An 11,656-nucleotide genomic window follows, 5' to 3' on the forward strand; every position below is an offset into this window, starting at 1 on the left:
AAGACGTCATATCTCTTGAACTAAAGTCACAACTGTGAACCATAATGCATGCTGGGAACTGAACCCTGGGTCCTATGGAAAAGCAGCCACTCTCCCATCCTCAGTTTGCATTTATCTTGATGGGTCTCACATCATTCAAGTTGCATTATTAAACCTCTTTTCCTCCTGCCTCCCCTCCCAAATGGAAAAATTGCAAGTGTTCACTATCAAGGCCAGTCTATTGCACTGAGTACCCCACTGGGACCAGTGTTTTTTTGTTTTGTTTTGGTTTGGTTTTGGTTTTTCGAGACAGAGTTTCTCTGTGTAGCCTTGGCCATCCTGGACTAACTTTGTAGACCAGGCTGGCCTCGAACTCACAGTGATCTGCCTGCCTCTGCCTCCCGAGTGCTGGGATTAAAGACGTGTGCCACCACGCCGGCTTTTGGAACCAGTGTTACTCAGACGAGAAAAGGTCTGTGTCTTGTATAAACTGATTACATGCCTGCTCTATGGTATGGTTAGGAGGAAGGTTTTTCTTATAAATGAGAGAGAGAGAGACAGACAGACAGACAGACAGAGACAGAGAGACTCAGAGAGACAGAGAGAGAGAGAGAGAACACAGCAGAGGCATCTGAAAGAGTCTGGAGCAGAGAGAAAAGACTCACCAGAGGCTGGAATCTCTCAGAGGACATCTATGTTGGGCTAATATCCACTTAGACTGAACATGGCCAAGCAAACTGGACCTGACCATGAGAAAAAGCGGAGCAGGAACTTAGAGCTGAAATACCAAGGTTATAAGGAAAAAAATGAGTGGCTGAGGGAAGGGAAGCCAGTGAGCTGGGAGAGTTTGGTGGCGGGGAGGTGACATGAACTTTGCAATGTGTAGCAAGCGTGCTCCTTGGTTTGTTACTAGGCATCACGGATACCCATCGGTCCCTTCTGCCTCTTGGGATTTGAGGAAACAGAGTCTCCTTTGGACCTCACACGTCCCATACTGTTCCCAGGATAGATCTATCTTTTTGGTCCGAATCCCACCCTTGTTTCTGCGCTCCCTTTTCAGTCTTCTCTCCATCCAACTCCTCTTGGTTTTGCCATTTGGCTTCAGCTTAAGTCCCAGGTAGCTCTTTACCACTTGTCTGACTGTAGTGGGTGTAAACATGCTTTTGTTTTGATCCCAAATGTAGCATGTCAAACAGACTTGTGTAAGGGTGTGCGGTGTTTTTCCGCTGAAAACAGCTGTGTGAGAGAACAGGTGATGTTTGTCCTCTGGAACTGCCTCTTGCGGGGGCGGGGGGGGGGGCGGGGGGCATGGTCTTTGCCAACTGATACCTAGTACAGACTCTGAGAGGATATATATGTATGAGCCCCAAACAAGAGGCAGGGCTTTTTGGTCTTGGCTATTCATCACTCCACTTCAAGATGCTCCTAGAGAGAACCATTCCAGAAAACGCTTCAAGGCTCCGGGCTCTGGCTGCTTCTCTGGGTTCCTGGGGTTACAGTTACAGTTACCGTCACTGAATTGTTGGTTTACTGTTTAACTGGTCTATTGGAATCCAGCCGACTACACAGTGGAATCTCTCCAAGGACCTGAATATAAAAAAGGTCTATCTATTCTGTTCCTATTAAGCTCCTTTCTCTCCTATCTAGGATAGGTGGGTTGAAAGGGGGGGGGTTAATCATTAAAGAACCCCAAATAGGGGCTGGAGAGATGGCTCTGTGGTTAAGACCACTGTCTGCTCTTCTAGAGTTCAAATCTCAGCACCTGCATGGCAGTTCACAACTGTCTGTAACTTCAGTCCCAGAGGATCCAACACCCTCTCACGGACATACATGCAAGCAAAAGACCAATGCAAATAAAGTAACTAATTAAAAAAAGAACCCCAAATAAAGTAAGGTTTGAAAAAATTCAAAGCCTACATCTGACTTTCATGGTTTCTGTCTCTTCTGGTATGGCACTCTAGGAAGAGTCAGACACCAAACCACTCAGAAACTGTATCCAGAGGCTGCTTGGTTTCCAGGAAGACAGAGCCACCTCCTGGAACTTGCTCAACCTCCAGCTGGCAGTCGGGTCTTCTCTGAAGTGCAAACTCCCCCAGCCTGCTCTCACTCACGCAGGCTTGTTCATTTCCTCGTCTGGGGTAAACCAGGAGCCATCAAAAACCATTTTCCACTTCTGTGCTGTCTTCCTACTCCAGGCCACACTCTCCAGCCTTAGAGAAGGAGCCTGGTAAATTCCTGCCAGATAAAGGTAACCTGAAGATTAAGGGGACAGCTGGGTGGTGGTGGTGGTACACCCCTTTAATCCCTGCACTCCAGAGACAGCTAGGTCCACAGAGTTCCAGGACAAGCAAGGCTACACAGAGAAACCCTGTCTCATAAAACAAACAAACAAACAAACAAACAAAAAGATGAATGGTTGCTGTGGTATTCACTACCAAAGAATGTCTCAGGAGAAAATGCTTGGCCCTCGGGAATGACTCCAAAGAGAGATAGAGGATTTGAACATTTTACTAAACTAATGCAAAGAAGAAAATAACCCCACCAAGAACTTCCTCCTTGCTGCTTTGACACAAGGGCTGCCTACATAGTGTAACCCATACTGGCTCTGAACCCCCCATCCTTCTGCCTCAGATTCCTGGATGCTGGAATTATAGGCATTTGTTCACAGCTCCCTAGTCAAAAATTTTTATTTTTTTCAGTTTGTTCATTTGGTTTTTCTTTCGGATCTTGGTCTTTTTTCTTTTACAGAGTCTTCTTATGTAGTGCTCATTGGTCCGGAACTCGCATATGGACCAGGCTGCTGATCACCAGCTCAGAGAGATCTGTGTGCCACTGCCTCCCTGGTACTCAAACTACAGGTGACTCTGTGAGTCACGACACCACACACTTTTTACTCGAGACAGTTCCCTTTAGGCCAAGAGGCAAGGTTTGCCATGAATGCCCTATGTGTCTGAGAATGACCTTGAACTCCTTCGCTTCTGTGTCCCCCAGGTGCTGAGATTACCAGAAGGCACTGCCATACTAACTTTAAGAAATTTTAGGCCGGGTAGGGCATGGTAGTGCATGCTTTAATCCCAGCACTCCGGAGGCAGAGGCAGGTGGATCACTGTGAGTTCAAGGCCAGCCTGGTCTACAAAGCGAGTCCAGGACAGCCAAGATAACAGAGAAACCCTGTTCTCAAAAACAAAAACAAATAAATTTTAGGCCGGGTGTGGTGGTGTACACCTGTAATCACAGCACTCAGGGAGGCAGAGGTAGGAGGATCGCTGTGAGTTCAAGGCCAGCCTGGCCAGCTACGAGTCTTTGCATTGATGTCATCATTTATTGGCCTTTGTTTTGGTTTTATTTTTATTTTTATTTTTTTGGTGGTTTTTCGAGACAGGGTTTCTCTATGTAGCCTTGGCCATCCTGGACTCACTTTGTAGACCAGGCTGGCCTCGAACTCACAGCGATCCACCTGCCTCTGCCTCCCGAGTGCTGGGATTAAAGGTGTGCGCCACCACGCCCGGCTGTCTTGGGTTTTTTTGTTTGTTTTGTTTTTCTTTTTTCTTTTTTTCTTTTCTTTTTTGGTTTTTCAGACAGGGTTTCTCTGTGTAGCCTTGGCTGTTCTAGACTCACTCTGTAGACCAGGCTGGCCTTGAACTCAGTGATTGCCCTGCTTCTGCCTCCCAAGTGCTGGGGATTAAAGGCCTGTACCACTACACCTGGCTTTGTTTTGTTTTTGAGACAAAGTTTCATTACCTAGCTCTGGTTGCCTTGGGGCTGTCTGCATAGACCAGGCTGGCCTCACACTTTTTCCCCCTTGGTTTTCTTCAAGACAGATTTTCTCTGTGCTGTCTCAGCTGTCCTGGACTCACTTTGTTGAGCAGGCCTGGCAGGCCTTCAACTCACAGTGAAGAAGGTGTGAAAGACAGTGATAAGATAGTTTGTAAAAGCCGGGTGTGGTGGCACACGCCTTTAATCCCAGCACTCGGGAAGCAGAGGCAGGCGGATCGCTGAGTTCGAGGCCAGCCTGGTCTATAGTGTGAATCCCAGGACAGCCAGGGCTACACAGAGAGACCCTGTCTTGTTTTTTTGTTTTTCTGTTTTTCAAGACAGGGTTTCTCTGTGTAGCCTTGGCTGTCCTAGACTCACTTTGTAGACCAGGCTGGCCTCGAACTCATAGTGATCCCCCTGCCTCTGCTTCTGGAGTGCTGGAATTAAAGGCATGTGCCACCACACCCAACAGATACTCTGTCTTTTTTTTAAAAAGGGGTGGGGGTACTGGAGAGATGGCTCAGTGGTTAAGAGCACTGCATGATCTTCCAAAGGACCCAAGTTCAATTCCCAGCACCTGCATGGCAGCTCACAATTGTCTGTAAGTTCAAGATCTGACACTCTCACATAAACACACATAAATTAAAATTAAATAAGATTAAAAAAAAAAAGTCGGGTGGTGGTGGCACATGCCTTTAATCCCAGCTGGAAAACTATACTTTTTTTTCCCCTTAGAATTCCTTAAGCAAGTATGCACTGTACGTTCAAGACCAGCCTGAACTATGTAGTGTGACTCTGGTTAAAAACAAACAAACAGCCGGGCGTGGTGGCGCACGCCTTTAATCCCAGCACTCGGGAGGCAGAGGCAGGCGGATCGCTGTGAGTTCGAGGCCAGCCTGGTCTACAAAGTGAGTCCAGGACAGCCAAGGCTACACAGAGAGACTCTGTCTCGAAAAACCAAAAAAAACCCCAAACAAACAAAATCAAGTGGGCATGGCGGCAAACATCTTTAAACCAAACATTCGAGAGGCAGGAGGATTTTCATGAGTTCGAGACCAGCCTGGTCTACTGAGTAAATCCAGGGCTATTATACAGAGGAAACCCTGTCTTGAAAAAAAAAACAAACCAAACAAAAAATACCCCATAATCATAATCATTACCATAATACAATAAAATATGGTGAATCAGGCCCCTATCACAGCACTTGGAAGGCTGAGGCAGAAGGATTACTGTGTGTTTGATGCCAGACTAGGCTACAAAGACATTGTTAACCAGGCATGGTGGTGAGTGCTCTTAACCACTGAGCCATCTTTTTTTTCTTTTTCCTTTGGCTATAACTAGACGTGACAATTTGAAGACAAGTAAGGAGAAAGCACAGGTTCAGTCATGCGAGGAACATTAATTGGTAGGAACAGTACGTGGTCTAACTTTGGATGATTTGGAACACTGTCAACCTTGTGACTTTCTAAATGTGTTGGGACTTTCAACAAGTGCAGCACACACAAGACAGCTCACCTCCAGCTGCTGCTGGGGACACAGCACTTTAACAAATGCAAGGCCCTGGGTACCATCCCCTGTACAAGAAAGAAGCCGAAGGGGATGGGAATGGTGCAAAGGCGGACTTCTCATGGTAGTTTGGGAACTCACATCAGAGGCTTTGTATCTTTCTGTAAGAGGAAGAGGAAGAGTGCCATAAACCATCTCTTTTATCAAGGCCTTCCTCATATTAAATTGATGATTAGCTTTGTAGGTTTAAATGCTAATGCTGGGGGCTCAGACATTAAGAGCACTTATTACTCTGCTTGCAGAGGACCTGAGTTCAGTTCCCAGCATCTACCTGGAGGTTTACAACCATCTGTTAACTCCAGGGGGGTCTCACACCCTCTACTGACCTCCTCCTGCACATACATCCATGTGCACGTACAAACGTGCAGGCAAAACATCATAAAAGAACATAGAATAAATAAATCTAGGGGGCTGGAGAGATGGCTCAGAGGTTAAGAGCACTGACTGCTCTTCCAGAGGTCCTGCGTTCAATTCCCAGCAACCACATGGTGGCTCACAACCATCTATAATGTGATCTGATGCCCTCATGTAGGCAAAGCACTATATGCATGATAAATAAATAAATCTTTAAAAATTAAATCTAGAGCTGGCTGTGTTGCGCACGCCTTTAATCCTAGCACTCAGGAGACAAAGGCAGGGGGATTAAAAAGGCAACTGATTTAAAAAAAAAAAAAGGTTCATTGGGGCTCGTGGTTGCAGAGGGATAGAGTTCATGGCCATCCAGCAGGGAGTATCATCACAGCAGGGAGTATCATCACAGCAGGGAGTATCATCACAGCAGGGAGTATCATCACAGCAGGGAGTATCATCACAGCAGGGAGCATCATCACAGCAGGGAGCATCATCACAGCAGGGAGTATCATCACAGCAGGGAGTATCACCACAGCAGGGAGTATCATCACAGCAGGGAGTATCATCACAGCAGGGAGTATCATCACAGCAGGGAGTATCACCACAGCAGGGAGTATCATCACAGCAGGGAGTATCATCACAGCAGGGAGCATCATCACAGCAGGGAGTATCATCACAGCAGGGAGTATCACCACAGCAGGGAGTATCATCACAGCAGGGAGTATCACCACAGCAGGGAGTATCATCACAGCAGGGAGTATCATCACAGCAGGGAGTATCATCACAGCAGGGAGCATCATCACAGCAGGGAGCATCATCACAGCAGGGAGTATCACCACAGCAGGGAGTATCATCACAGCAGGGAGTATCATCACAGCAGGGAGTATCATCACAGCAGGGAGCATCATCACAGCAGGGAGTATCATCACAGCAGGGAGTATCATCACAGCAGGGAGTATCATCACAGCAGGGAGTATCATCACAGCAGGAGGCAGAGGGAGAGGGAGGGAGGATGAGAGAGAAAGGGTGTGGGGGAAGAGAGAGGAAGAGAGGGAAGGAGGAGGGAGTGGAGGGGGTGGGAGAGAAGGAGGGAGGTGAAGGGGAAGGAGAGGGAGAGATTTGAATAAGAATGCAGGAATCTGCACTCCCAGCACTTGGGAGGCAGAGACAGGCAGATCAAGGCCAGCCTGGTCTACAAGAGGAGTCCAGGACAGCCAAGGCTACACAGAGAAACCCTGTCTCGAAACACACACACACACACACACACACACACACACACACACACACACGGGTGTGGTGGCGCACGCCTTTAATCCCAGCACTCGGGAAGCAGAGGCACGCAGATCACTGTGATTATTAAGCTTCAATATAACACTGAGGCGGAGTCAGTCAAGCTAAGCTCTCTTCTAAGGAAAAGATAAAAGGGCTGGCAAAGGAAAGCACATGGAAGTTCAGGAGCAATATTTGACCAAACTTTGAGACACAGCTTTGGAGAAGAATATGCCTGAGAGTACAAGATAATTGAAATTAAAAAGGACGGATGGATTAAATACAGAGGAAAAACCACTTAGAACATATGTCACTCACAGACCAAAGCCTCTATCTTGTAGACCTTAAAGTTTGGAGACAGCAAAATAGATTTCAGTCTGTCAGAAACAATTAAGAATTCAAGTTTTGGGCTGGGTGTGGTGGCACTCGCCTTTAATCCCAGCCCTCAGGAGGCAGAGGCAGGAGGATTGCTGTGAGTTCAAGGCCAGCCTGGTCTACAAAAGGGAGTCCAGGATGGCCAAGACTAACACAGAGAGACCCTCTCTCGAAACACTACCCTCCCAAAAAAGAATTCAAGTTTATAGGACCAGTCCCCCCTCAGGCTCCCTGCTTACCCCTCCCCCACCCCCAAGTCTATTGAATTGTACTTTGGCTTTGAATTTGACCTGAGGCCTGCATAATTTGGGTCATTTGAATATTCCATTCCTTGAATAAGAACCTCTGCAAATATCAAACACTGCAACCGCCTCATGCCATTGCTTTATTTGCATCACAGTACAAGGGACTAAATTCACAATTAATACACCATTTCCAGTTAGCAGTCAAAGGGGAAGGAAATGAAGGACATTCTTCCAGGAACTGTAAAGAGCCCGTGTCATTTGTGCCCGCCCTTTTGGACATAGAAGTAATAGCTCATGTGTAGCCTGGCATGGTGTAGAAGAAATAGTTCCTGTGTAGCGGGGCATGGTGGTGCTTGTCTTTAATCCCAGCCCTGGCTGTCCTGGACTCATTCAGTAGACCAGCCTGCCTCTGGCTCCTGAGTACTTGGAATTAAAGGCGTGTGGCACCATGCCTGGATTGTAATGATTGTAAATGATTTTCATGTTTATGTATTTATTGGATTTTTGTGGTTGTGGTTGTTGTTAACTGGTGATGGTGGTGGTAGTGTGTGTGTGTGTGTGTGTGTGTGTGTGTGTGTGTGTGTGTGTGTGTTGAAACAGTCTCAAGTAGCCCAGGCTGGCTTTGAGCTCTATGCATAAGAGGACGAACTTGTTTGGCTCTACTGGCCCGAGAGGCATACACCAAGCAAGACACACATACCTTTTTAGATGCTTAGCTTCTTCTAACTTGTCAGATTTGAGGCCAGGTGTGGTGGCACTTTTCTGTAATCCCAGCCCTCAGGAAGATGAGGCAGGAGGATCACAGGTCTTGAGCCAGTTCTAGGCTTGCGAAAACTTACTTATGAGACCTGAGCTGTGAAACAGAGAGCTAGAGATCTGCCTGCGTCTGCCTTTACTGATTTAAAAATAAGAAAATAAAGCCGGCGTGGTGGCGCACGCCTTTAATCCCAGCACTCGGGAGGCAGAGGCAGGCGGATCGCTGTGAGTTCGAGGCCAGCCTGGTCTACAAAGTGAGTCCAGGACGGCCAAGGCTACACAGAGAGACTCTGTCTCGAAAAACCAAAAAAAAAAAAAAAAAAAAAAAAAAAAAAAAAGAAAATAAGATTCCAGGCAACAGATATTAGATGGAGAAATTTATTAAGTGAGCATGGGGAGAGAAGGAAAGGAGGGAGGGGTACCCAAAAGAGAAAGAGAGAGAGAGAGAGAGAGAGAGAGAGAGAGAGGAGAGAGAGAGGAGAGAGAGAGGAGAGAGAGAGAGAAATAAAGTCAGTAAGCGAGAGAGAGGAGAGGTGGTTTTGTCCTTTTATATACTTGGCATGGCCACACCCAACACTACCTCCCAAATGCTGGGATTACAGGCCCTGGCCACCACCACCACCAGGCTGAGAAATCATGTTTTGAAGAACAAACAAAAGAAAATCATTTCTGGGCTGGAGAGTTGGCTCAGCAGTTAAGAGCACCTGGCTGCTCTTCCTTAGGACCCAAGTTTCATTCCTAGCACTACCATGCCTGTTTACAACTGTCTGTATTTCCAGATCCGTGGCCTCTGACAGCCTCACACCCACAAAATGCCACGCTAAAATAATAAATGAACTCCTGGGTTTGGTGGTGCACGCTTTTAATCCCAGTACTCTGGGAGGCAGAGGCAGGAGCATCTCTGTGAGTTTGAGGCATACAGCAAACAATTGCCTTTTTTTTTTCAATTTATTTATTTGTTATGGATACAGTAATAACAATGCCTACATGCCAGAAGATGGCACCAGATCTCATTATAGCGGAGCTAGCATGTGGTTGCTGGGAATTGAACTCAGGACCTTTGGAAGAACAAACAGTGCTCTTAACCACTGAATCTCTCCGGTGAGTCCAGTACAGCCAAGGCTACACAAGGAAACCTTGTCTTGAAGCCAGGTGTAGTGGCACACACCTTTAACCCCAGCATTTGGGAGGTGGAGGCAGCTGGATCTCCTTGAGTTCTAGGCCAGTCTGGATTACAGAGCGAATTCCAGGACAGCCAGAGCTGTTACACAGAGCAACCCTGTCTTGAAAAACCAACCAACCAACCAACCAACAAAACAGCAACAGACAAGCAAACAAACAAAACAAAAAGAAAAAAAAAGAAACTACTTTATCCTGAAATTGGATTTTAGTTTTAAAGGGGGGCGGGGGGGATAGCTGAGATGGGGTGGCTGGGAGAGTGCTGTTTAGCACGCAGGGCTTTCCAGCACTGCAAAAAATGTGGGTGTGTTGATCAAAGCCTTTAATCTTTGTAGCTGGGAGGTATAGAGAGAAAGATCAAATGTTTAAGGTCACTCTAGGTCACACAGTGGGTTTGGGCCACTATGACCGGCTCTTCCTCTTTTGAGACAGGGGCTCACGTATATATGGCATCAAACCAGCCATGTAGTTGAAAATTACTTTTAACTCTTGTCTTCTTGGCTTGAACATCCAAGTACTTGGATTACTGGCCCAAGCCACCAACTGGGTTTCACTCTTCACCAGTTCAGTGGGAAGGAGTTACTTTGTTTGGTTTGGTTTTCCGAGAGAGGGTTTCTCTGTGTTAGCCATGGCTGTCCTGGACTTGCCTTGTAGCCTGGCTATTTTGTTTGTTAATTTATTTATTCTTCCTCAATTTTATTCAACTGAGTTCTTTTCTTTTCTTTCTTTCTTTCTTTTTTTTTTTTTTTTTCTGAGAAAGGGTTTCTCTGTGTAGCCTTGGCTGTCCTGGACTCACTTTGTAGACCAGGCTGGCCTCAAACTCACAGTGATCTGCCTGCCTCTGCCTCCCAAGTGCTGAGACTAAAGGCGTGCGCCACCATGCCCGGCCCAAGAGTTCTCTTCAAATCTGATTCCATGTATAGGGCTTGCACTGACAGAGTTTGGTTCGCAGTGTAAGATACCTGTAAGATCAACACTTCAGAGGCAGAAAGATGCTAGCCTAGGCTACACAGGGAGACTGTTATTTAGAAAATAAATAAATAAATAAGTAAATAAAAGTCTCTGAAATCTTTCCTGGCTAAGCACCTTAGCGCCTTCATTCTACCTCACATCCGACTTTGTGCCACATGGTAATATATTGCCTGGCTCTTTGGAAAGATGGATTCTACAGATGTGTGCCAGGAAAGTGAAGTCAAGGAAACTGTCAGAAGAGACACCTGAAGGTCGCTTGCTTGCTTGTTCCTGTAAGAAGTCTCTAGATCCTCCGAGGGTCTACCTCCAGCCCCCGAGGCAGGCATCTGCGGCTACAGGGGTTGTCATACTGATTGGGTCACACAGTTAGATCAGGTAACGGTGGCCTTGAATGCCACTAGCTTTCCACTGTAACTGGTCGTTCACTGCCTACAAATGAAAGGACAGCCAACGAAGCCCACGTTTTAGGAAAATATTAAAGACAGGCTAAGAAGACTCAGGTGAGAAGGGACAGGACTTGAGACTCCCTGTCCCCATTACCAGAGGTCAGGCACTAAACTTGACTTGGCTTTGTTTTAACTCCCACAGGGACTCAATTTCCCTTCCTTAGAGTTTGACATTGGAAAGCATGTACTGTAGAAAGCATAGAAATGACAATTAGTAAGGAGGATAAAGATCTGTGGGTGGAGGATTAAAAGATTATTTTCTTTGATCGAGGCTGGCCTGGTGTTTGTTTGGTTTGGTTTTGCTGGGATTAAAAGTTTGCGACATCACTGCCAGACCGCCTGGCGGTATTTGTTATGTGGCACATTATGGCTTCAAACTCTCAGCAATCCTCTTGCCTCTGTCTACTGAGGTCTGAGACTGACTACAGACATGAGCAATTCCCCCAATTTACCAAGTGGTAGTCAGTGACCTTGATCTCCTAAAGCCCAAACCTACCTTCCTTCATTCCTTTCTTTCTTTCTTTTTTTTTTTTTTCTTTTTTCCTGAGACAAGGCTTCTCTGTGTAGCCTTGGCTGTCCTGGGCTCACTTTGTAGAACAGGCTGGCCTCGAACTCACAACGATCCGCCTGCCTCTGTCTCCCAAGTGCTGGGATTAAAGGCGTGTGCTACCACGCCCGGATTTTTTTGTTTTGTTTTGTTTTGTTTTTTGAGACAGGGTCTCTCTGTGTAGTCTTGGCTGTCCTGGACTCACCCTGTAAACC

This window comes from Acomys minous, assembly GCF_964271855.1.
Source record: "Acomys minous genome assembly, chromosome: 15".
Taxonomy (NCBI): Eukaryota; Metazoa; Chordata; class Mammalia; order Rodentia; family Muridae; genus Acomys; species Acomys minous.